The 26,682-nt window shown below is 44.9% G+C and overlaps 1 protein-coding gene across 9 annotated transcripts in view; it reads left to right on the forward strand.

The window, feature by feature from the left end:
- CCDC102A (coiled-coil domain containing 102A) overlaps positions 1 to 26,682 on the forward strand; it is an 820,703-nt gene that overhangs the window by 541,982 nt on the left and 252,039 nt on the right. For 2 of the 9 annotated variants that reach the window (XM_085636979.1, XM_085636975.1), the window contains exon 2: positions 6,256 to 6,319. The exons of 6 other annotated variants lie outside the window; for them this stretch is intronic. The gene's annotated coding sequence lies outside the window, so the exon portion shown is untranslated. The remainder of the gene's footprint in view (positions 1 to 6,255; positions 6,320 to 26,682) is intronic. One more of the 9 variants, XM_085636978.1, reaches the window with a different exon arrangement.

A 26,682-nucleotide genomic window follows, 5' to 3' on the forward strand; every position in this document is an offset into this window, starting at 1 on the left:
CGGTTGTCACACTCATCTGGGCTAGGTCTCTGGACATGCCATCAACCAACAAGTCCAACAATACAGAGGAGACAACACCTCCGCAGAACAAGCAATCCACTCTTTTTGAAAGCAACGGAAGACGCACCTATGTATGTGTTGAGTTGACACATTTGGGGAACGTAGTTTAATTAAACTAGCAGGCCGCCTTTGGTCTTTTATCCAGTTTCTTTGTTGTTGTGTAGATGCCACCAGCAGAAGACTACTTGTTGTGTGGCATATACGTGGACTTCATGGTAGGAAGAAGCTGCAGGTGTCACCCATTGTTGTCTTGGTAAACGACGGGTTCACATTGACTGTTGCAGTAGTCAAGGTGGAATCCTCATCCTATATACAAATTCTGCCTTTACTGGTATGAGCAGCACTGGATGTTGAGATGTATGGCACACAGCTGAGTGGAAAACTCCCGGTGAGGCCTCAACGACACCTAGAGCAGCTCCGCCTTCAACACCGCGCAGCGCTTCCAAATGAGAATAAGGAGAGGATTGGACTGTTGATGTCCATGTGGTACCTGCTCTGTGTGTGAGAAGGAAGCTGTTACTGTTGATTTCTGTGCTGTACTGGTCTTGTGTATGCAAGGGATGGCTCGCCTTGCACTGTGATGCTTCCGTAGTGTTCACTGCATCTTATTGAAGCTTGAGAAAACCTTTTCATTACCTAAGAATCACATTTTCTTTATTTCGGCAATTGCCATAAAAGTGCATAAAATATAAAACATCGACGCAATAAAACCTTTAAAATCATCACATAGAGAATGTTAAAAAGTCTTAAGGAAATGGCATATAGTAAGCAATAATGCTAAAAAAACGACTTACATTTAATGCTTTTTCCTGGTGGGCAACATCCTTAATACAACATGTAATTCATATAATCGCAACCAATAGCGTCATACAAACATCGAATACATATAAGTCCCAGAACCTAATCTGGCAACAACAGAGCAACCCTTTCTGCCTGCAGCTCCACATTTATAATAAATACCGGGAGACAGGAAATAAAATTGGCTGCACCGTATCTGTTCTTAATATTCTTGTTGCATTCTGTAGTTCCTGGCACCCAGATTGCAGCACAGTGTCAAAATCCATGTCCTCCTGTAAACATGACAAAACGAGCAAAACATTAGGACATGGTCTATGATTCCCTGGCCTCAGGCCAAAGGGGGCAGCTCATCTATTAACTGGGGTGATGACTCCACTTCACAGTAAATATTTGAAGTGGCAAAGCCCTGTTCTAAATTTAATATACAGAGTTTTGGCCGCCCGTGTCTAGATTAGATCCATGTACTCTTCCAGAGAGTGAGCCTCTTTAAACTCCAGGAAAGGTGTGGTCAGAGAGTCCACCCTCCCAGTCCGGAGGATGCCACCATCTACATGACTCCAGTACATCGCCTTGAGCGAAGACTTGGATACACTGCCCGATGTCTCTGGGTGGGTCCTTAGCTTCTCACACCCAATGTCTGTTAAGCAGCGTTTGATGTACCCCAGCCACAGAATCATAGCGGCCCCAGGGAGCTTTAGAATTTCTTCTCGACTTATCCTATATGGCACTAGGTCCACAGAGGATCAGGTCCTCCTCCAATACAACAGAGGTCTGAGTCTTACTCTGTATGAGAGGGGTCTGAGGCCAATATCTAACGGAAGTGGGACAAACAGGGTACTCGCGGGGAGGTTCGGAATGAGGCGTATGAAACAATTCTACACCAACTCCATGTCATTTGCATTATCATGCCCCCAAGTTCCGTACCATATAATGACTCTCTTACCCCCCCCCCCCCCCCATCCCCACCATGCCACAAAGGCTTGTAAATTATAGATTTATAGTGCAGGGGTTATCAAGCGGAAGCTAGAGCCCTGGAGAGCTCTCAAGACTTCTCCTGTATAGTATTCCAGCCTAAGTTTACACTTTTGGATCTGAGAAGACCCGGCAAAATGGCAATTGAGAGTGTACCCTATATATTCAAAAGTACGGACCCTCTCCAATTGAAAGCCATTTTAGACTGGGTGCGACCGAGACGTTATGGCGGGGATTCAGAACCATGTACTTGGTTTTGCTAATGTTGAGCTCTAGCCCTCTCTGTCTGTAGAAGACACCGAACTGGTCCAACAGATTTTGCTCACCCATTGGGGATTTCGAGACGAGCAAGGTATAATAATCTAAACGTCTAGCATTGACAATGCATTTTCTTAAAGGGGAGACCACCATCTATCACTAATTTAAATATTATCCCACTGCTTTAAGTAGACCCGGTCCCTCCCTGTCTGATACCCGGTATTGATAAAAAATGGGGATTGAAATGGAACCCTATTGAGCCCAGTATTCATATCCTTAACTCTACTGGCAGGAATACTAATCAATTTCTGAACATGTAAAAAAAACGTAAGGTAATCCTTGTCAACAATTTAGTTCCTGTTTTATATTTCACATGATTTACTTACTCTGTCATTCCAAAAGTGTTTTTACTATTTCCAGGATGCTGTGTTTCTGTATTTTTTCGTGTAGGATATTGCACTTGTGTAGTGCATATTTGAACTGAGTCCCCTCCTGGAGTTTATCATTGCCCTCTATTAGGAGCTCTGCAGTTGTGGATGAAGTCAGTGCAAGTTTCTCTCAGTGCCTGTCAGTAGGTCAAAAGTGTGTTCATTATTCATGGTCAGCCGATCCTTGTTCTCTGCTGAACGCACAGAGCAATGGTCATGTGTTTTCAGTAGCGATTCTGGTGAAACGTGTGAGAAGGAGATAAAAGTTGTCAAAATATTGACTAGGTAAAAATAAAAATATGTGATGAAATTGAATGGAAATGGTCTGCTTATAGTTGAGTGGATGTGTTGTGTCTTTAGGCAGTGGTGAAGTGAAGGAGGTGCAAGGAAGTGTATTGAGGAGATTTTAAAGAGGGTGCAAACAGGAAAGAGGTGAGGTGCAAGATGTACAGATGGAGGAGATGTGGAGAGAAAAAGGGCGTACATGTCTAATACAGTGCAAAGAAAACGAGAGTGGGCCACTCTGAAGACCAATATCCCGTAATGTTTAATTCACAGTTTCACAATTTCAGAATTGAAACATTCCAGTATTAATTATTTACAACCAAATCATTGTTTTTCTCAATTGTCAAACAGCTAATGGTCATTGACAAAGCCAATAGTCCTTGCTGGTTTTAGGTGTATGTCAGCTGTTGGGTTATATATCTGGAGGCAATGACAGAAAGCTCAGAGAGCCACTGATTGGGTGGCACACTATGGAAATCACTGAAATTTAGTTTACATGATTAAGCCACACCATTCTCTACATAGACCTTGGCCCTTTAAGAGACCTCACACTTTTTTCATTCCACTTAGACCCCTTTGTTGTCCCAACCTTGGCATTTACTTCCCTGCTTCAATGTGATCCCAATGGAATTGTTCATACTGGGAAGGACCACCCTCTGCATCCTTTTCATTTTGGTTTTATGCATTTCTAAAGAAATCACAACCCACTTTGTCTGAGTATGGCGTCCACATGGAGTGATTTGCATAGTTTACCCCGAGACTATCCGCTAACTAGGGAGGCATATCCATCTAATGACAAGCACCGCCTCAAGTGGCAAAAGATGATTCCCCATGGAGAGAAGCTTCAGCTCTTCAACCAGGACTTGTTAGCACGCACGTCCGAGATCGCCGTTCTTCACGAGGAGCCAGGAAGGCTGGTTGCAGACCCAGATATCCAGTTACGTTTCTTTGAGCAATTGGACTCTTATTTTACTGTATCTATGCATAAGACCAACATTGGAGCTAATAATAGGGAAGTGAAAGCCTGGTTTAACCGGGAGTGCCGACAACTAAGAAGCCAACTTTCTCTGGCCATTAAATCCAAGGAGCTAGCTTGTGTATGAATATTGAGAAGGTCTTACAAGAATACCCTATTAAAAGCAAAGGGGGTGTGGGACGAGAATAGATGGAAACTTATAAAAGAAGCATGTGATCATAAAGACTAAAAGGTTTTGGTCCCTGGTTGTGTGGGGTGACCAAATGAGGCCATCCCCTCCAGCCAATTACATCTCTGTCTCTGCCTGGCATAACCATTTTAACACCTTCTGTTCATAAACTTGCATGCCTGACAGACCCTTATTTTCTCTTGTATTACCCCAGACTAACAACAATGATCTCTTTACCTTGAGTAAAATTCAGGGTTCTGTTGATACAATCAAAAGCCCAGGCCCGGACGGCATCCCTGGCGATCTATTTTTACATCAAAGAGTTACTTGGTCACGTTATATTTTGCAACTCTCTAATGCCATAGCAGGGGGTGCTCCAATTCCAGGGTCTTGGGCCAGAGGTGATCCTATACAAAAAGTGATTTGTCGCACCCGTCTGTCCAAGATCCAGGAGTGGATAAGGGATAACGATATCTTAATACCCAAGCAAGTTGGTTTTAGACAGAAGACCGGGACAATAGACCAGTTGTTTCGTCGTCTCCTTTTATTTGGGAAAATTGTGTTCATCAGGCAGCGAAGCTTACACATTTCTTTTATTGACTTGAAGACAGCTCTTGACCTTGTCCCAAGAAATAAGCTGTGGCAAGTGATAATAGATATGATGATGCCCAGTGAGATTTTATATTTAGTAATTCGCCTTCACGAGACCAACTATGCTAGAGTGCGGTGAGGTGACCAGGGTCAGCTTACAGATCCAATTATTGTCAGCAGGGGAGTACACCAAGGGTGCGTGCTAGCACTAACTCTTTTTCCCTCTATATGAATAGCGTAGTTCAGTTCTTATTGCACACCCCAGCAGATGCTCCTTTGCTGGGGAGGGAAAAAGTTATGACCCTCTTATTTGCTGGTGACACTCTGTTAGTGTTGATATCCCCAGGGGGGCTCCAGTTGCTTTTAAATCGATTTAACAACTTTTGCGACATATAAGGCTTAGATATCAATATGTCAAAAACTAAATTTATGGCGATCAACCTTCAGGGAGAGACCCACCCTTGGTGGGGTTCCTCTTGAGAGGGTCTACACTTTTGATTATCTAGGCATAAAATTATCTGAAAGCACGTCCTGGAAATCGCATGTGAGCAAGGTGATTTTGAGGCATAAGCAAATAGTTAGGGCTTTGGGGAAAGAACACCGTACATCGACTAGTCAACCTGTTGCAGCTGTCCTCCAGGTCTATGATTCAAAAGTGATGAGTTCCAGTCTTTATGGGGCCGAACTGTGGGGATTTGATAGAATGGACGATCTGTCCATATCTGAGCATAAGTGCTTGACAAGTCTGGTGTCTGCCCCAGAGTACACCACTCCATCCTTTGAAGCTGGATATGGGCAGGAAATCCTTTGCAGATAAAGCTAAACTACGCCCACTGTTATTCTGGAGGAGAATAAGGTCCACTCCAGAATTGCTATCCTATGCTAAAGCCCTCATGAAAGTTAGTCGCTTGGGCAAGTTTAACAAAAAAGACTTGTTAAGCAATGTGAATAGACTATTGTCCGACATTGGGCTGCAGGGAAATTGGGATAACACTGACCCCTCATCTCTCCCCTCCAAAGATCTTGTGAAATTATAGTACTGGGATTGGGTAGCGCAAGCTGACCTCAGCAATACTTCATGGGGGCGGTTGACATCTGATTTTATGGATTTTGAACTGGACAGTTCCCTGGAGAATTACTTGGATATTATCCAGACACCAAATGACAGGAAACTCTATATCCGGTTTAGGTTTGGTGCCCTCCCTCTGATCCTATTCACTAGTACCTAGCACCGCAATCCAGTAGCAACTCGGTCCTGTTTTAGTTGCAATACAGCTATTGAATCTCTTGCCCATGTATTGTTTGCATGGCCAACTTATGCACTCCCAAGAGCGAAATGGCTAAAACCCATTTGTAAGCAGTTAGGAACTCGTAATCATGAAGAAGACCTTCGGATCTTAAGATCAGATGCGGACCCCTGTTTGCTTGTGCTGTTGCTTAATTCTTGGGCCATATGTGGGGTATTAGGAGGAAAACGCAATAACCTTGAACGTGTCAATTTCATTATATGATTATCAATTGCATATTCTTGCATTTTATCTTCTTAGATGGCATTTATCCAATTTTTCTTGTTTTTATGTCGGCACCTTAGCATATGTTTTTAATGTTGTGTATTTGTAGAATTTGTGAACCAGGTTATGCATCGTTACCTTTTAAATTTAGATGTGCTTTTATTTTTGTCTGCTCAACGAAGATTTATTCATTTATTTATTTTGAAGCTTACAGAGCACACAGCTGCCCCCAACGTGGGTGTCCCGGCGCTTGTGGCAGGCGGCAGATGAGGTACCAGACAGGGTCTAAGGGCTGGAAACTTTTATGTATGAAAACTTTTATGACATGTATGCGGGATAAAGTTATTAAAGCATTTCTAAAGTGCTTTTATGCCATGTTGTTTGTTTCTGTAAAATGTTGCATGTACAGATGTGTACAGTGCTGTGTTGTCTTCAGTATGGCCTTGCAGCACTGTGGAGTTCGGTTATCCTCACATACGGGTTATGAGGATTCTAGAGTGATTTTATGTCTCTTGAATTCAGGCTTTACATGAAAAACAGAACTTCTTTAACATAGACAACGGTGAAGAAATGAGGCAGATAAATTCGTTAAAGAGACAGTCAAAGGCGAGCAACACGTTATCCCGGAACACGTAGGAGGAGGACTCTGTTGAGGAAGAAACGCCATCTGAAAAGAGTTACCGATTATTAAAATCAAATAAGGGCCTTTCCGCTGAATGACAGACTCCGCTAACACATTCCAGCAGCGTCCTGTAGAAACGGCCCCTGTGCGGATCACTCGAAACACGTGTAAATCCAGCCATGGAAACCTCCCCGGCTGAGGCACAGAATGAATCTTCGTCCGAGCCGCACTAAGGCCCGTGTGTCACCCGGGTCTGTGCGCAAATGTTTCCGCAGGCATCATGAAGCCATTACGGCCTCATCCCGCCCACTCAGACAACAAAGAAACGCGCCTTGCTTCAATTTTTTGTTGAAACAATATATTTTGAACAGAAGAAGCCCCTTGTGGTACAAATAAATAAATAGAAAATACACATAGGGATGAAAAAGTTTGGAACAAAACTTCAAACAGAAAAGAATTGGAGATTGTACTGTAATATGTGGATCACAGAGACACTAAGCAGTAATGCCTTGGTAATGTTTAGTGTACAAGGCAAGAGTGGCTGCAGGCTGGCGAAAGTTATACAGATCTCTCCTGCCAGAGCCACTCTTGCTGTGCACAGTATCTGTTGGCAGCCTAGGCTCTATAGGGGAATACTCTCACTCAGTTGCAGTCACTCACTCACTTTCACACATCTATGCTCAAACCTGCATGCTGCCTCTACCACACACACACTCGCTCATAAGCATGAACACAACATATATTAATAGCATTTTTTAACTTACCGCAGCTGCCGGTGAATGTCCTCTTGTACCCCATTTCCATGACTCTAACAGTAAATAAAAGATTATTTCTATAGGTGTAAGAGTGTACCCTGGTATCCCTGCTGTGTAGAGCTCTGTCCACCTCCCTTTATTAGCTGTAGGTGATATCCTATTCATATAATATTGCAGTTAAACCAAACCTTAAACCCCGTTACTTGTGTATACTATGTCAACCACCCAACATTGTGTGTGTACCGCCATTATTTCCTCACAAGACCTTTCTGATATGAATGTAATCCCTGCTAAAGAAGTAAACAATATGTTTACCCACACTTCTGATAGGGCAGCTAGGGCGCTCACTAAGATTTTCCCTTTACCTTGTATTCCTCCTTCATTCGAAAGAAGTAGGGTGGTTGCAAACATGAAGAATAAAAGCAGACTCTGTAGTGCGAAGGAACATCCCCCAAAAAGCAGTTCATAATTTGTTTCAAAGACATATTGGAATCGGTGTTCCGTCCACGTGCCATACTTTTAGCGTTGCTTGCTAACACTTCTCTGAAGCGTTCGTACATTATTGGATATGAGGTAACTGTGATCCTCTGACCATTTGTGTTATGCTAAATCCCAAATCTTCTAAGAATCTGCATTTATACAGAGTCCTCTCCCATCTTAGTCCTGACTATTGTCAGTGACAATGGTGTAACCCTGCAAAGAAGGATCAAACTATGCTGCAGAATTTACTACATTGTGTGATAAAAAATGGCAAATTAGGCGCTTTGATATGGCATATTCTATGGCAGTACTATTTCACTCTTTTGTCATTTTAACACTCAGTAATACTTTGAGCATAAACTCACCTCATCAGTTCAACCCTCAAAAGAGCAATCGGCTACTGTACGGCGACCAGTAATATCTTGATGGGTCTGCCACTGCATGGCAACAACTGTCCTTTTTTTTTTTTTATAGCTTTTGCTCAATTTGATCTGCAATCCTAGTTTTTTGTTGTTGTTTTGAGCTCAGCAAATGTTCTGCTTGGGTTTTCGGATCAGATAGAACCCGCTCATCAGAGCCTCACTAACCCAGCCAGAACGTTACCCCCTCCCTAGAACCTATTTACAATCCTGCAACCACATATATCTATCACCTAAGGACAGGGGATTCCTACTATACATACCAAGACCTCTTACAATCGGCGGCCTCGCGATCCCATACGGATCCAGACCTCTCTGCCCATACGACAGTATCACAAGTGGCGGCCTCGCGGTCCCATACGAACCCAGACCTCTCTACCCAGACGGCAGTCTCAGCACAATCGGCGGCCTCGCGATCCCATACGGATCCAGACCTCTCTGCCCATACGACAGTATCACAAGTGGCGACCTCGCGGTCCCATACAAACCCAGACCTCTCTACCCAGACGGCAGTCTCAGCACAATCGGCGGCCTCGCGATCCCATACGGATCCAGACCTCTCTGCCCATACGACAGTATCACAAGTGGCGGCCTCGCGGTCCCATACGAACCCAGACCTCTCTACCCAGACGGCAGTCTCAGCACATTCGGCGGCCTCGCGATCCCCTACGAATCCAGACCTCTCTGCCCATACGACAGTATCACAAGTGGCGGCCTCGCGGTCCCATACGAACCCAGACCTCTCTGCCCAGACGGCAGTCTCAGCACAATCGGCGGCCTCGCGATCCCCTACGAATCCAGACCTCTCTGCCCATACGACAGTATCACAAGTGGCGGCCTCGCGATCCTATACGAATCCAGACCTCTCTACCTAGACGGTAGTCTCATACGACAGTTCATCCTATGATTACCATAACATACAAAAAGGGAATCAGTCTCACTATTCATCAGATCACACAAGGATTGCCAGTTCGAGCATAGCCTGTTCTCAGGTTCGAGGAGCTCCTCTTTCCCTTATTCAGTTACCACTTACCTGATCAGGGTTAACATCTGTTCATGTAGCCGCAGCTGACTAGAAGAATAGGCTACCCTCTTATACAAGAACACGCAGCACATGTTGGTTCACTACAAACTGGATACTTTATTACTCATTACATACACAATCACATAACATTACGACATAACACATAACCTGCAAAGAAAAGTGAAAGATTAAGTTGTACACTCTAATAAGAAAGGGTCGACATCACCTTAGTAGTATGTAGCCTGCACTCAGTAGTCATCTAGGTTCCCTTCTCGTCTGTGCCTCGGCTCGCCTGGAATCACCCTTCTCCGAGTCACTGGGACCTCTTCCTTATCGGCTACTCTCTCCTCTCTGGCTATTCTGCTAGGAAAGCATCTGTCTCTCGGTTCTTCTCCGCCTTCAAGATGGCGTCTGTCTTCCCTGGAATAAGTAGTAGCTTTACTGCTAACGGCTAGATGCCGCCTACGGACTGAACCTGTAACTGCCTCAGACTTTCACTAATATAGAGGTGCGTTTCCTCATGGAAAATTCCGGCCTGTAACCTGCCGCCCACCAAATTCTTGTACCTCCCCGTACCAAGGACACGTTCCCAGCCGGCCGGCCTGATGTAGTGTCTTCGGCATGAAGAAAAATACAATCCTTCGATAAGGGCCGGCCTGAACCGGTTCTCTCCAAGCGAATAACACCTCATAACTAAAACATTACGTTTGACCTAGAAGCATCCCAAGCTGCCGGAGCAGAAAGAAAGATGGAGTCTCTCCCGTTTGAGGCCTACCAGGCCTGAATTCAGCACAGCTCCGTGAAATACCCTCACTACAGGACAGGTTATCCCTAATACTAACGAATCTATCCCCTAGGCTATGTGTGCAAGCCCTGATCTATGGGGAAGAGCACAGAATCATGTCGAAGTGCCTAGTAAATAGGCTCCATTCACTACTCTAACCCTTAGACTTGAATGGTAAGAGACTGAAGTCACATTCAATTACTTTTCCTCACAAGAAGGCCGGGAAAATCGAGCAGAACATTTCACCCTTGACTTCAGTCTATTATACATTCATTAAACAGAACTAATATCTGTGGAAGAATAATATGAAACAAGACTAACTGATCTATGTCTAGTACCAGGTGTGCAGAATTGAAGTAGTGAAGGAATACACTGAATAAAGCAACAGATAGAAATCAAAATGCCGATAGTAATTAGAATACCTCCTAATATTTGACGTAACATATGTAAATCCGGTAACCAATTAAAGAGCCAGTCAAACCAGCCCTGATCAATGTGTTTTCTAACTTCTTCTGTCAAGTCATGTAGTTTATCAATGTGAGCTTGAATGGATTTCGTATGATCCGACAAGTTAAAACAACAAAGACCCTCAAAATCAGAACAATCGTGTCCATGTTTAAGCAAAAGATAATCAATGGCCGCTCGATTTTGCAAGATAGCCTTACGTTCACCCTGGGCGTCTAATAGCATGTCAGACAGAACTGTAGAAGTATGATTGATGGATTTTACCATCCAGCAGGCCATTTTCCCAATAGATTTGGCATTATAAACTGCCAAAGCAGGAACACCAACAATTGAAATAGCCAGGCTAAGGTATTCAGACTTGGAATATAAATGCAAAGATGAGTCACAATCCTCCTGTAACCTCACTGTATCTCGAATCACACGAGAGTTGGCATTCGGATGTGGAGAAAACATTAGTAAACTCAGTCTAGTAATGGCACAAGGGCCTCCAGAAATATTTGCGGGGATATATGGCCAGGAAGTATTACCACATGAGAAAAGCCATCCGGCAGGTAGTAACATCGTGCGATAGTGACTGGGGGTAACTACCATACTCTTACAAGTCATGTTGTTCTGAACAGAAGTACATGTTTTCGGTGTCCTTTGAAAGCACAAAGTTCGTTCATGAGCGGTGAATGAAGTGGCACCTTTCAATTTTAAACTCATACATTCAGAAATCGCACTAGGATCACAAGTAAGGAAAAAACATAAATCACCCTGTGTGATATTATAGGTAACTATTTGGGACTGGATGGGGGGTATCGGGTCTGACAGTACAGTACACAAGGGGCAATACTCATGGGCAGCGAAATCGCCCAGAAGAACATTGGGGCGAGCATTTGATATATTAAAAATATGAGTCAAAGTCTCCAATGAAGCAGGGACAGCAACTAAACAAGTTGCTAGAATATCCGTCACCGATCTCATCGGTGTCAAGCAGAAATGAGGGGCTTTAGTTACTTTCTTGGCTAATGTAATCCAAAAGTTCGACGACGAATCCCACGCAGCGAAGGAACGCGACACTCTGGTTCTCAACTCAGCCCGGGTTGATGGGATCCCTCCTCTCTCGTCGTACCAGCCCAAAAGGAGTCCAACGCCGACACATCCTGCAGCAACAGTCCAAAGAATGATCTGAAAGAGAATCAAATACAGGCATTATTCATTCTCGTAAGTAACATTTGTCAGCCGGGACTGCTTCCCAGCTATCTTTCCCTGGTCTCATAACTAAAATGGTGTTGTCTTGACCGGTTGCAATGACTTCTGCTTGTTCAGGGGGATTCTTAGGCGACTGCACCCAAACTCTGGCCCCAGGATTATCTGTGGAGCCAAAACCTTTCTGGCCTCGTACAGTTAGCAACGTTGGGGCAGTGCCTTTTGTGATCTCACCACTGAAAACAGGCATTATTAACAATTGAGCCACTCGGTCAGTTTGATGTATCAGTAAGTCAACCTCACTGCTATTCAGCAGGAGCACCTTAATCTCTCCCTGATAATCACTATCAATGATTCCTCCAAGCACCTGAATGCCTTTTACAGCCAGCCCCGATCTAGGGGCGATTAATCCGAAATTTCCAGTTGGTATATGAACACCAACACCAGTTTCAATGATGACCCGATCCTTACTTTTTATAACGGTGTCATCCATGGCATGCAAGTCTAAACCTGCCGACCCTGGGGTCGCTCTACATGGAGCCAAAGCTCCGGGAGTAATCTCCCAGTACATCACAGTCTCTCTGATTTCATTGGGTTTAGCATCAACATTCGGAGGAAACAAACGCATAAGTGGGGATTCAGCATTTAGAAAAGGACGGTTATTTAAAATCAATAACGCTTGAGGCAAAAAGTCTCGCCAATTCTTATACTTGTCATCTGTTAATTTGCGCAATTGGTCTTTCAGCAGGCCATTCAACCTCTCCACAAGACCCGAGGCCTGTGGATAATATGGTATATGAAACACCCATTCAGTATTGTTTTCCACACAGAATTCCTGTACCAATCTTCCACGAAAATGGGATGCATTATCAGATTGAATTTGGAATGGCACACCATAATACATCATAATCAATTCCAATGTTTTAATAGTATTCAATTGGGTAGCTTGCTTACAGGGAAGGGCCACCAACAGGCCACTGTATGTATCAACAATGGTGCAAACATATTGACAATTCCTACTCATAGGAAGTGGACCAATGTAATCAATCTGCCAAATTTGAGCGGGCAATTTCCCGCGATGTAAATGACCTTTAACAATTTGGGGCACTTTGCGCTGCCTGATATGCTGACAAATGGGACAATGTAGAATAACATTTTTGATTAAATCTAGGGGAATATAAATTCCTCGATCAGCAGCCCACCTGCTAGTGGCTTTCTCTCCAAAATGTACTGCTTTCTGGTGGGCCCATTTCGCCAATCCCGCAATATCAGAATCTTGCGTGTCCACCACTGCCTCAGCAATTTTAGATTTCTCATCTGCAATATTATGAAAGAATTTGTCAAGAGAGTCTATCGGGGTATGAGCATCCACATGGAAGATTGTAACAGTACTCTGTGGGAGCATTTCCCAAATCTCCTGCCATAATTCTTTTCCCCACAGTTCTTTTGAATGGATTTTCCAACTATGGGAATGCCAAGTCGGTAACCAAACTGCCAGTCCATTGGCAGTAGACCAAGAATCGGTAAAAATATGACATGTGCCAGGTAACTCTTGTTTCAGAACATGATAAACAGCATAGAGTTCAGCAAATTGACTGCTCTTACCCTCACCAGTTGTACTCAGCAATTTTTGTGTGATCGGATTATAGGACACTGCCTTCCAATGCCGTTTCGTCCCTATGAACCTTGCTGAACCACCCGTAAACCAGACATGGTTTCTGTCCTCTGCGGACAAATCATCAAAAGGTCTACCCCACTTAACAGGAGACTCCTGTACTAAAGGTACGGAACATTCACTCTCAGTCTCAGTTGATGGCGCCCGTGCCACCTGCTCGTGCAAAGATGCAACTCCTTTTTGTCCCACACGTGCCCTGTCTTGTATATACCATTTCCATTTAATCACACTCGCCTCTTGAGCGTGTCCAATTCGGTGAGTTTTCGGCGAACTCATAACCCACTGCATGATAGGAATTTCAGGTCGCAAAACTATATCATGTCCCAAAGTCAATTGCTCGGTATCCACCAGAGCCCAATAACATGCAAGTAACTGTTTCTCAAAAGGTGTATAACGCTCACCAGCATCAGGTAACTTTTTAGTCCAGAAACCTAACGGTACTCTACTCTTGCCTTGTTTTTGCCACAAACTCCAATTCGCATAAAAGCCTTGTACAGACACATTCAAATCCACCTCACCATCACATACAGGCCATAAATCTAGAGCATGCTGAATTGCTTCTTTTGCCAGACTGAACGCATCTTGCTGTGGTTTACCCCATTCAAATGCATTCTTTTTACGAGTGACCTGGTACAAAGGGGCCAATATTTGACTCAAATGAGGAATATGCTGGCGCCAAAAGCCAAATAAACCAATGAAGCTTTGGGCTTCTTTCCTATTTCTCGGAACTGCAAAATCAAGAATTTTCTGTTTAACCTGAGGGATCACTTCTCGGTGCCCTTCATGCCAATTAATACCCAAAAATTTCACAGCCTGGGACGGACCTTGTAATTTATCCGGGTTGATTTCCCAACCTTTCTCACGCAAGCACTCAATGACTCTATCCAATTGAGTCTGAACTTCCTCTTGTGTTTCGCCTTGGATCAAAATATCATCAATATAGTGACATATCTGAATTTGCGGATGAACCGGTACCTCAGCCAAATGCTCTGCCACCAGCCGGTGACATATCGTAGGACTATGCACATAGCCCTGGGGAAGACTTCTAAACGTCATCTGACGCCCGTTCCACGTAAAACTGAATTGTTCCTGACACTCAGGGGCAATCGGAATCGAAAAGAAAGCATTAGCAATATCAATGGACGCATACCATGTACCTGGATGTTTTTGGATTCTTTCAATTAGGGTAATAACATCCGGTACTGCAACAGTCAAAGGGGGTGTGTGTCTATTCAATTCTCGATAATCAACAGTCATGCGCCAAGAATTATCACTCTTACGTACAGGCCAAACAGGATTATTCCAAGCAGAAGTAACTGGGGTTATAACTCCTGCATCCACTAACTCCTGAATAGTGGTACTAATCTCTTCATGACCACCTGGAATACGATACTGCTTCTGACGAACCACTTTTGTCGCCTGGGGAACTTTTATGGGGGGCATTCTTAAACGACCAACCCGTACAGGCCTGGACGATATATAATGTTTAGTTCCAAATTGGTAACATCCATCATCTAAGTGCAAAGTCATTCCTTTCAAAATATCAATTCCAATTATGAATTCTAAGAGTGGCACCACTAATACAGAGTATTCTTTTCTAGGAATTCTACCTATTCTCATTTCAAGTAAAGTTTGAACTGCGGGAGTTTCCTTTCCACCTAATCCGGTAATTGTAAAAGGCTGACCTTTAAACTTCTTTGATTTTCCATGAATAAGAGTGGCCTCCGCTCCTGTATCTACCAATGCTCGGGCCCTTTGGATATTACGATGTTTCCAATAAATATCAATATCTACATAGGGTCTATTATCTCTGTGAGCCCATCTGTGTACTGGAGCTTGACCTATTTCCTAGTCCTTTTTACTGTGTTCTGTGTACCAGGATAAATCAGGATAAAGACTCTCACGTTTCCCAGGTATCGATACCTCCTGTTCATATCCATTTCCATTACGAAATGGATTACTGTTCTCTGCATTGTACTGCGGGTTTCGATCGGCCAATATGTGTCGATCCTCTCTCCTTCTCAACTCAGGGGATTGATCCCTATCATCTCTACGTCTGCTGTTAACATAATCATCTCTCCCCCTCTCTCTTTCCCCCTCTCTCTCCCTGTCTCTCACACGACGGGGGGACAAATCACGTACATAACGTCGATCATCACGACGATCAGAGCGCCCACGGCGGTCGTCATCACCGCTACCGTCAGAAAAACCACGATCACACTCAGTTGTCCGAACACGCCGGGCACCCTCCTTTCGATCCAAGCCACGTTTGCGAAACATTTCCCACAAACGAGAAGTAGTCTCACCATCAATGTCCTCCGTCCGCACACCATCGGCCATAAGACCAAGAAACATATCACGTCTAGTAAGTTTATTGTCACCAGGAGTACGAGTGTCAGGCCGGGACTGCCGTTCAGGTTTAAACCACTCACCCAACTCACCGAGTTGGCGTACCGATTCCAGCACCACAGATAACATGTTACCAGTCTGATTAATCAATAAAGTCATCATGACCTGCTTATAAGCAACAGGGGAAGAACGAATAATACGATTCCGCACAGAAGATGTCAAGAAACCATCAAGCAACCTGTCAGCAGTATTCAGAAAAATTGCCGTTTTCATCACCTCCTCTTTGAGACGTTGTGCAGCATCGCGCAAAGTATACCACGGTTTGTCATTCACAGGCCAGTCAGACTCAGTAGGATATTTTTGATTACAACCCTCAGTCGCCAATTGAAGCAAAGAAATTTGACCACCACCATTAAAGTTACGAAAATGATCCTGTACAGTAGAATCCGAACTCAAGGAACAAAACTTCAAACAATCGCCAGCATCCAACATAATGCCAGCAGCGCCCAGTTCATAAAGGCGCACCATCCATGTGAGTAAGGTCTCACCAGCTCGCTGCCGAAATCGCTGCAAAATATCACTAATTTCTTGTTGAGTAAAATCCTCCAAAGAGTCTAAAGCAATACCATTCGGAGCACCGGGAGCCTGCTGCACCTTCCGCCGAAAAACTGGATGCACCGAGACCGCGGGACGAGCATCACAAGGAGCTCGACCAGTACATGTAGAGGAACAATCAGTGGAAGAAGCATCGACCCCGCTCGAAGGACGAGCGCAATCACGGGGTGCACCATCAGAGGCGCAAGAAGCAGACCTACAATCACGGCCGGAGCGAGAGGACTCGCGCTTGGCAGACTCCTCACCCGAGGAAGGAGAATCACTCGAGTTCCAGATATTACCATCCCATTCATCAGGATTCCAATCCAGTCCGGCTTTCGCCACGACCAGACGCACCTTTCGCGTCGAAACCCGACCACGCCGATTCTTGTATTTATAACGAGCAATTCGCACAGCCGCCCTTTCGGCAATAGTTTGGTACGTCTCAAGTTTGTCAGCAAGCAACTTATTCTGACACCGCAACAAAGTATGAGCATTCTGAATCTCAACAAAGTTCGCTTCCAAATCCTTATGCAAGTTCTGTAACTTCAACAACCTCTCATGCAGAATTCTGTACGCAGACAGAACAATCCAACCTCTGCGCCCCAAAACGGGAAGCTCATCACCCTTAGATACCGGCGCCTTCTGTAAACAAGTAATCACATTAGCCGGCTCCGCCAGCTCCAAAAAAGAATTCCAATTCTCACTCAAACCAGTAGAATCAGCCCACTCACGGGCTAAGGCTTCATAAGGCGTTGAATCCCAGCCGGGAATATCAACGGGCAACTTAAAAGTAGATTTCGACTTTCTAGAAAACATCTTTGAAAAGAAAGAAAAAGAGAAAAAGAAAAAGAAGAAAGAGAAAAGAAAATAACAAACAATTATATAGAAATAATATACAAACGAAACCACGCACGCGCCGAAAGCAAACACGATACAACCAAAACGCACACAGGTTTCGTAAACGGTTCGTGACGCCAAATGTTCTGCTTGGGTTTTTGGATCACAAGTGGCGGCCTCGCGGTCCCATACGAACCCAGACCTCTCTACCCAGACGGCAGTCTCAGCACAATCGGCGGCCTCGCGATCCCCTACGAATCCAGACCTCTCTGCCCATACGACAGTATCACAAGTGGCGGCCTCGCGGTCCCATACGAACCCAGACCTCTCTGCCCAGACGGCAGTCTCAGCACAATCGGCGGCCTCGCGATCCCCTACGAATCCAGACCTCTCTGCCCATACGACAGTATCACAAGTGGCGGCCTCGCGATCCTATACGAATCCAGACCTCTCTACCTAGACGGTAGTCTCATACGACAGTTCATCCTATGATTACCATAACATACAAAAAGGGAATCAGTCTCACTATTCATCAGATCACACAAGGATTGCCAGTTCGAGCATAGCCTGTTCTCAGGTTCGAGGAGCTCCTCTTTCCCTTATTCAGTTACCACTTACCTGATCAGGGTTAACATCTGTTCATGTAGCCGCAGCTGACTAGAAGAATAGGCTACCCTCTTATACAAGAACACGCAGCACATGTTGGTTCACTACAAACTGGATACTTTATTACTCATTACATACACAATCACATAACATTACGACATAACACATAACCTGCAAAGAAAAGTGAAAGATTAAGTTGTACACTCTAATAAGAAAGGGTCGACATCACCTTAGTAGTATGTAGCCTGCACTCAGTAGTCATCTAGGTTCCCTTCTCGTCTGTGCCTCGGCTCGCCTGGAATCACCCTTCTCCGAGTCACTGGGACCTCTTCCTTATCGGCTACTCTCTCCTCTCTGGCTATTCTGCTAGGAAAGCATCTGTCTCTCGGTTCTTCTCCGCCTTCAAGATGGCGTCTGTCTTCCCTGGAATAAGTAGTAGCTTTACTGCTAACGGCTAGATGTCGCCTACGGACTGAACCTGTAACTGCCTCAGACTTTCACTAATATAGAGGTGCGTTTCCTCATGGAAAATTCCGGCCTGTAACCTGCCGCCCACCAAATTCTTGTACCTCCCCGTACCAAGGACACGATCCCAGCCGGCCGGCCTGATGTAGTGTCTTCGGCATGAAGAAAAATACAATCCTTCGATAAGGGCCGGCCTGAACCGGTTCTCTCCAAGCGAATAACACCTCATAACTAAAACATTACGTTTGACCTAGAAGCATCCCAAGCTGCCGGAGCAGAAAGAAAGATGGAGTCTCTCCCGTTTGAGGCCTACCAGGCCTGAATTCAGCACAGCTCCGTGAAATACCCTCACTACAGGACAGGTTATCCCTAATCTAACGAATCTATCCCCTAGGCTATGTGTGCAAGCCCTGATCTATGGGGAAGAGCACAGAATCATGTCGAAGTGCCTAGTAAATAGGCTCCATTCACTACTCTAACCCTTAGACTTGAATGGTAAGAGACTGAAGTCACATTCAATTACTTTTCCTCACAAGAAGGCCGGGAAAATCGAGCAGAACAGCAAAGTATGCAGCAGTTGGTGAATTGTGTGGCAAGGTGGGCATGTCCATTATTGTGTAGAAAAAACAGAGTTCCAGTGGCCTTTATAGCCAAGCATAAGTGGTGTTTGGGGCGCAGAGGTAACCTCATTTGAGTAGCCTATGGATAGACACCTCTTCAAAGCACTGTGTGTGCATGTGGGTCAGGCATCGATCATTTTCCTTTCAAGAGCAGCACTAGGACACTCTCCTTGGCCTCCATCTTTACAATGGAAGATTCTTTACCTGTAGCTCCTTTATATGGACAGTAGGATTTTGGAAATTGTATATTTTGCTTTCAGCCCACTGACCATGTCCCTGCTGGGGCTCTTATCTGGGGTCTCTCTGCATATCCCTAATGTTCTAAAATGGTAAGATGTTCTCCCGACAGGTCCTTACTATGTTTTTCCCCCCCAAACCCGAGCTGGTACTACTCTGCAGTGTGAGGCTTGGTATCTAGAGACTGGTGATCAGTCAGTGGAGCCCTGGGACGTCACCCTCTCATCTCCTTTCGCCTCCCAGCTAATTCGCAATCTTTCTTATTCCAGCAATACCCAGACCTCTGCAGTGGCGTAGCTAGACCTTGTGCCGTCTGTGGCGGTCCCTGCATATGCCGCCTTCGGCGGCTGAATGTAAGAGGGGGGACAGGGGTGCTGGTGATTCCTGCGACGGCCGCAGGTAAAAGTGGTTGTGGACCACCGCCCCCAAAACTCCCCCACCCCACCCTTGCTACGCCACTGGGCCTTTGTTATGGAACCTGAAGGCGAAGACCCCAGCCAAACCACCAGCTCCTGAATGAGGACTGACACAGCATCTAGTTGCCTGTCAGGGGAAGTTGTTTCTTGCTTCACCTTTTCCCAAACAGAACCTTTTAGATCTGCCTGAAAACATCTTTAAGTCTGCGAGATATGATTGAGGAGGAATAGATTTCTAGCATTGTCAAAATCAACAGGGCTGGTCTTTACTTAGTGGAAGTGCTTGGTAATTTCTTGGTCGACTTCTAATGTTTTGCCCCCAGCTGTTGTTGAAGGAGTAGCTACACTTCATATGACATCTGCAGTGTATCAAAAGGTCTACTTAATGCCCCATCACCAAACCTAATAGGAGCACAATTGATGCAATATAGCCCTCCATAAAGGCCTTATTGGAAAGTCTATCCAAACAATGGCAAAACATGGACAACATGTGAAAGTTGGTGAATGAAGTGGGCTGACCCTAAGATCACTGTCTCTCTGTACTTCTTACAGTACCTTTTTGAGGAATTGATGAACGGAAGTGTTCCCAAACACCTAAAACAGTCTCTAGCCAGACTTAATTAAGCCTCATATTTGGAAAGTCCAGGACAATTAGTTAGCACCATTAATTATTTTTCCAATGTTTAATGTGTGCTAATAGGATGGCGATGGGAGGCAGTGACCCGGCAGACCGAGTCATACAGAACTCCTTATTTTGTATTTTAACAGACCAGTGATATGATATCAAATAAAACTCTAGGAGAGCCAGCCATCCAGTCCTCCTTGTTCTAATATCAATCAACCAATACAGTAGATGTGCTTTTGAAAGCGCAATATGGAAGTGGGAGTACCTGTCAAATGTTGGGGCGACAAAAGGAAAGACAGTAAAGGGTGCATGTGCAGCACAACTACATGCATCCCACCCCTCCATTATTCACAGATCCAGTCACTCCTTTTTCCCCCTATGTTCTCACAGCAGGCCAGTTTTCCACCTGGTCTTTGAGTATGTGTAGATCTGACTTCCTTCCTATGTATATAATTATGAACAGCACAGTGCGTGGGTGTTGTCCCAATAGAGGTAGATGCAGGCTCTCTATCTAAGATCTTGTCCACCTCACCTCAGCAGCCATGCTGGCCTGCCCTGACACCTTGTCTTGACCAGACATCCAATGCACCCTTGGGTAAAACAAGTTGTAACTGGGAGCCCTGAGAGTTGAACCCCTTCTCACTGCGCTAGCCTTTGAATAACCAGTCTGTACCACACAACTGGACAATGTGATCACGGTCTATAGAAGACCTACCTTTAACTGATGAAAGGACATCAGTTAGCTCAGAGTCAGCTGGTGGTCTGTCTACTGTGTTAAAGCTGCTTAAGGAACCGGATGACCTTCACCACCACAAGGGCAACCAATGGATCCTCAAATCCAACTTCCAGCTTCCCAGTTATCTAAAACTGTACGGGGTTTAGTTCTCGACTCTTTACAGAATGGTTCTTGGGCACATTTCCACTGAAGTCCTTTGTGGGTTCTCCAAGTTCCATTTCAGTGCTGATTTTCCTAGTGCGGTTTAGTTGAACCTTAAGATTTGAACTGCTCTGCCCTCAGAAACTAGAGATCAGTGCTGGTCCTCTCACTTTGTGTGATTCTGATTTCATCCAACCTTCTGATGACTTTATATCCTCCAGTTTCATGATCTTGATGTTCAGTTGCTTTTTTACGCTGTTTCTGCCTTTGTGAGATACATTGATGCATTCAATAAAAAGGAAGTCATAATTCAATTTCTCTTTAAGGATAATTCTTGCCCTAACACAGAAGTAAGGCGTGAGCCTAACAGCTACCTGAGACTGCACAGATGGGTAGACTGACATTTACACAAACATGGGTTTTTCACAGCCATGATCACATACACACAGATGAGCATGCATGTGCTCGCCTATGAGCCACACAGTCAAAGGCCCATGCGCACACATAAATAGGCACATGCCAACAAAGACAGACCGAAACAACCTCTTTTACCCAAACGGGCACAGCAACAAATGCCCACAAAGACAAGACAAGACACAAGCACATGCCAACACAGCCTGGTAGACACGGGTAGGGAAGCACATGGGCACACACACAGATACACACACTACTCCGCTCTTGATTGCCCGCCTCCCAAAGGCAGCTGCCATGCTTCCAGGCTCTTGGGTTTCATGTTTTAGGATGTGGTGTGGAAAAGAGTCTGAGCACTTGTTGGCTTTCCCTGCTGCAGACGTAGAGTTGCTGTGTGCTCCAGGGTGTCTTGGTGCTCTAAGAATACTGTATAAAACACAATACCCTACATTGGGTATAGATGAACCCAATATTTTGGCCCTCAGAGGCATTGGTGTTCTGAAGGCCTTGGGCAGTAGCAAAGCCTTAGGGTGGGGTCCTCGAGCTTTTAAGCGGGGTTCCTCTCCTTGCTCACGTTCGATATTAGTCCACTTTTGGTACCCTACCCTCTGGTATCCACATTCTGATTGGTAGATAGAGATTACACTGCCCTGTGCAGCTTGGTAGGCCCAGCTAAATATACAAGCATTAGAAGCTGCGTTAGCTTATGTAAAAATAAATGGGCCTATTCTCTTCAGAGTGAGTTCTGCAGACTTGGACTGCGCGGTTCACCAGAAATCACTGGAAGATCTGGCTGAGTGGAGGTTACAGTTCGGATGGCTCTGGGTAACAGATAAAATATTACCAAATTACATGATTTTAGACGTATTGAAACAGAGTTGTCCTTTTTTTATATACTTTTTTTTTGTACAATGTTTTGATTCTGCTCAGCAAATGAAATCCTTCCTCACCTCTACAAATAGTTGTCTGTAAGTGCCTAGTGCGCCACTACATAGGCAGGACAATTACGTTGACGTGGCTTTGCCTTTCAACCTTTCAGATGTACTATTTTTAGGTCTCGCCTAGCGAACGTAGCGCATGCGCTGCATCGCCTTGGCGAGACTCTATTGTCGTGGGTTTGGTGCGCAAAGGGAGACAAAACATGTGCGCGCCCGGACAGGCGATGTGCACGTGTACGGCTCCCTTCGCGCTTTCATTTTCCTAGTGCACGTGCCTAGACAATACTGAGCGCGGGGCCCGCTTCAGTGACACTGCGCTTGTTTTAAGCAGTGCGGCAGCCACCCCTGATCAACAAGAACGGCCGTGCCTTTCTTTTCTGCCCTGTTTCCCGTTGTCCGTGTTCCCGACCCCCCCCTCCCGCTGTCCGTTGTCTCGCAGCTTGTTTAACACGCAATGCACACTGACTCAAGCCCCCTTAAATACATCAAAACCACTTATGTAATAAAACGCCATTTTTGCCCAGGAAATTGTGCCACAATACCCAGTGGGCACCGCCAACATATACGTCAAGTAAGCACGCCACCAACACAGAACAAAACCACCTTCTTTGGCCGCCCGTGATCGATTATGCGGCACTGTTTGGCAGCTCCTCCCTTTTGTCAAGGCTACCGGGAAGTCGAACCAACGTGACACCAAGCGGTCCTCACCAACAACCGGTGAGTTACACAAAACTGAGCGAGACCCTCCCACGAGTCCGCTCCCGCAGGACCACCAGGAAGAAAGGTGCCGGTTCCCCCTGGCCGGCTTGCACGCCTGATACTGCCATTGCACTCCCAGCGAGTCCACTCAAGCAGGACCACGCATACAGGGCAACGCAAATAAGAGAGAAACAAAAACAGCATAGCAGAAGTCAAACTGGCATGCCCAGCAATATCCTGACCCCCTGGAGTCTGAGTCCGCGTATGCAGGACCTCCGCCCCCACAGACCTGCAATCTCGATCACAAAGCAGTGCAGAAACAAACAAGCATTTGCAATGTAATAGGTCTCACATTTGCGAGATTTTGGCTTTTTATATTGTAAATGACAATGCCTTGTATTTATGTGTTTAAAAAAACCTGCAATAATAAAAGGCATTGTCATTTACAATACCAATAGGTCAAAGTTACGAAAATGCGGGCCCTATTGCATTGCAAATGCTTGTTTTTGTTTTATACAGTTCTGCGTGTTCCCGCTCTGCCACTGCAGAGTCTAAATCTGACACCAGTTGTAGCCAAGGCTATTCCATGGCAGTTCTAGATAATGGTGATTAAAATGTATGTGATTTATATAATACATAAGAGCCTGCAATTCCTATATAAAAGCCTCTATCTCATTTCCTTATTACAGTAAAGTGGTGGCATCTCTAGTCACCTGTAATAACGTAGTTGCTCAACCTTAAAAATGTATTGCAGTTGAGTTCTGACGTCATAATGCCGGCCGGCAGAACCAGGAGCTGAGAGAAAGCCAGGGCTCAGCTGCAGTTATGCAAGGAAAACAACAGTGGCTTTTCATTCTTTCGATCTGTTTTGTTTTTTTAATGACAAGTGATCAGTATAAACAAGATTTTTATGGCACCATGTTTATTTTTTTCTCCCTATAGATCATTACAGAAACCATATTAAAATATAATCTGTGTCTGTTTGTACATTTTCTGCGCCACACATTTTTTTTGTCTGCTTACGTTTTGATTCTAATATCCGTTTTGCACCAAATTAATAACTGTTTTCTAGTGTGTTTATTTTGCACTAAAGATTCTTCTATTATTCCTCATGTCTTCTAACTTGATAGCGCTTTCATATGAAAGATCAAGCCACCAAGGACTTAAGTGGTTTGTGGAAAGGGTGATAGTGTGGCCATGTATTTTAAGTAGGGATCCCGGTTACTTAGTTTTTTTAACATTTCAGTCTGTATTTATTCATATTTATTTTATGGAATCTTATGTGCATTTATCCATATTTTTTTTTTATTTTTAAAATAAATGAAGTTGGTATATTTCCACACTTATTTAACTGATTAACATACTGTACTTTGATGCCTGTTGCGTTTTAGCAAATTGAGCAGCCAAAAATAACAAAACACAACGCCTACAGGTAAACAGTAGCATTAAACTCCAAATATAAGGTCATATATGGCTGTATTTAAGAAAATCTCATCTGGTTTTGTAACTCCCCATGCTGCCTGTCTACTAAGCTGTTGGCCCCGAATTCATGAAAGACAGCATGGTGAGTCCCTCACAAGAAGCCCAATTTTCTGTATTTTCCCACCTTTAAAAATAAATACAAACAAAAAACACATTGTTTTCTGTCAGTATTTATCTGTAAAAATCAGTAAAAACAGAAAACTGGGCACCTTAATTATAAGGCATAAAATGCCCTCTGATGTACATTGAGAGACTATTGCAAGTGACCTTGGATATCAATTAACGACAAAGAAACTTCGGCCTTGTTCATCTATATGGTCATAGAATTCCTTGGTGGCTTGGAATATCCTTATAATGTATAGGATAAGTAAGAGCGCCTGTAAACGCCTGGAAAGGGTATGGCGTACTAACTACAAGCTGTCAGACAAAACTGTCTGCAAACATGCCCTTAAGGAGCACTACAGGAATGTGCATGAGGAGAGAAAACTTTTTCTAGCTGCTAAAATTGAGCATGCAGGGAATAGATGCAAAGAACTTTTCAATATTGTTAAAGATTTCTCCTCCCCTAAAGCTATTAGCAGCCCATTTGTCCCCCTTGAGGGCTGGGCTAAGCAGATGGCCCATTTCTTCCATGACAAGATTAAGATCATCCAAGACTCTTTTGCGGCTCAACTACCAGTGGTTGGAAGGGACAGAGATTTTCCCTGTCCCAGCCGTTGTGATACAGGCCCCGCACTCACTCAGCTCCCCCCATATCACTGGAGAAGTCCCTGGCACTGATGATAACCCTAAAATCCGGGTCACCCTCCGATCCATGTCCGGCCAAACTTTTGGCAGCCATTGCGGAGGTAATTAATCCGACAGTCAATGCCCTCCAGGCGGGAGAAATGCCTGAGATCTGGAAAAATGCCAAAATCCTTCCCCTTTTAAAAAAAACCTACGGCTGATCCCTTGGTGGCCAGTAATTACAGGCCGATATCTTTACTACCTTATTTCTCTAAAGTCCTGGAGAGCAATGTCTATTCGGTGACCACGGACTATGTTGAGGCCAACCTCCTCCTCCACCCAAGCCAATCGGGCTTCAGAGCCAACTTTAGCACGGAGACTGCCCTCCTGGAAGTTGTGGATACTATTAAAATCACTCTGGACAAGGGGGGCAGGGCTGCTCTGGTGCTGCTGGATCTCTCCGCGGCCTTCGATACCATGCCCCATAGTGGACTTTTACGAAGGCTCCAAGAGGGCGGGATCGGAGGCACGGTGTTGAGATGGTTTGATTCTTTTCTGAATACCCGCCAGCAATCCATCTGGTGCCTGCCTTTTTTGGCACCCATTTCCCCTATGAATGTGGGGGTCCCTCAGGGCTCAATTCTTAGCCCCACTTTGTTCAATGTTTATATGGCGCCTTTAGCGCGTCTCGCAGAGAACTGTGGGGCTAAGATAGTGTCATATGCTGATGACACACAATTGCTGTTCACCTGTGGGAAGAGCTCAGAATTTAACAGTAAGGAGATAAACACATGCTTATCTGAGGTTTTCCATTGGCCCAGGATAAACCAACTGAAGTGCAACCCTGAGAAGTCAGAGATAATGTTCTTCGGCTCTCGGTCCTGTGATCTCTGGCATCATTGGTAGCCGCAAGACATGTCCCCTCCCACCGCAGCCGTCCAGACCGTAAAGAATTTGGGCGTCAAATTTGATGACTCGCTCTCAATGAAAGCCCAAATTCAATCAGCGGCGGGACCCGTTTTGGGATGCTGAGGATGATGAGGAACTTTCTGCCTCTTCTCCAGGTCTCTCACCGGAAGACGATAGTCCAAGCCCTGGTGGTGTCGAGATTGAATTATGCAAATGCTCTCTATCTAGGCCTTCCCGAATCTCTACTTGGTCGCCTCCAGGTGATCCAAAATGTGGCGACCCAAGCTATTTTCCTGGCCGGGCCGAGAACCCATTCCACACCTCTACTAGCCTCCTTGCACTGGCTACCTATTAGGAAACGGATCACCTTTAAATCATTGGTGCTGGTTTTTAAGGCCTTTCATAAAAGTGGTGCCCCCTTACCT

This window comes from Triturus cristatus, chromosome 12, assembly GCF_964204655.1.
Source record: "Triturus cristatus chromosome 12, aTriCri1.1, whole genome shotgun sequence".
NCBI classification, from domain to species: Eukaryota; Metazoa; Chordata; class Amphibia; order Caudata; family Salamandridae; genus Triturus; species Triturus cristatus.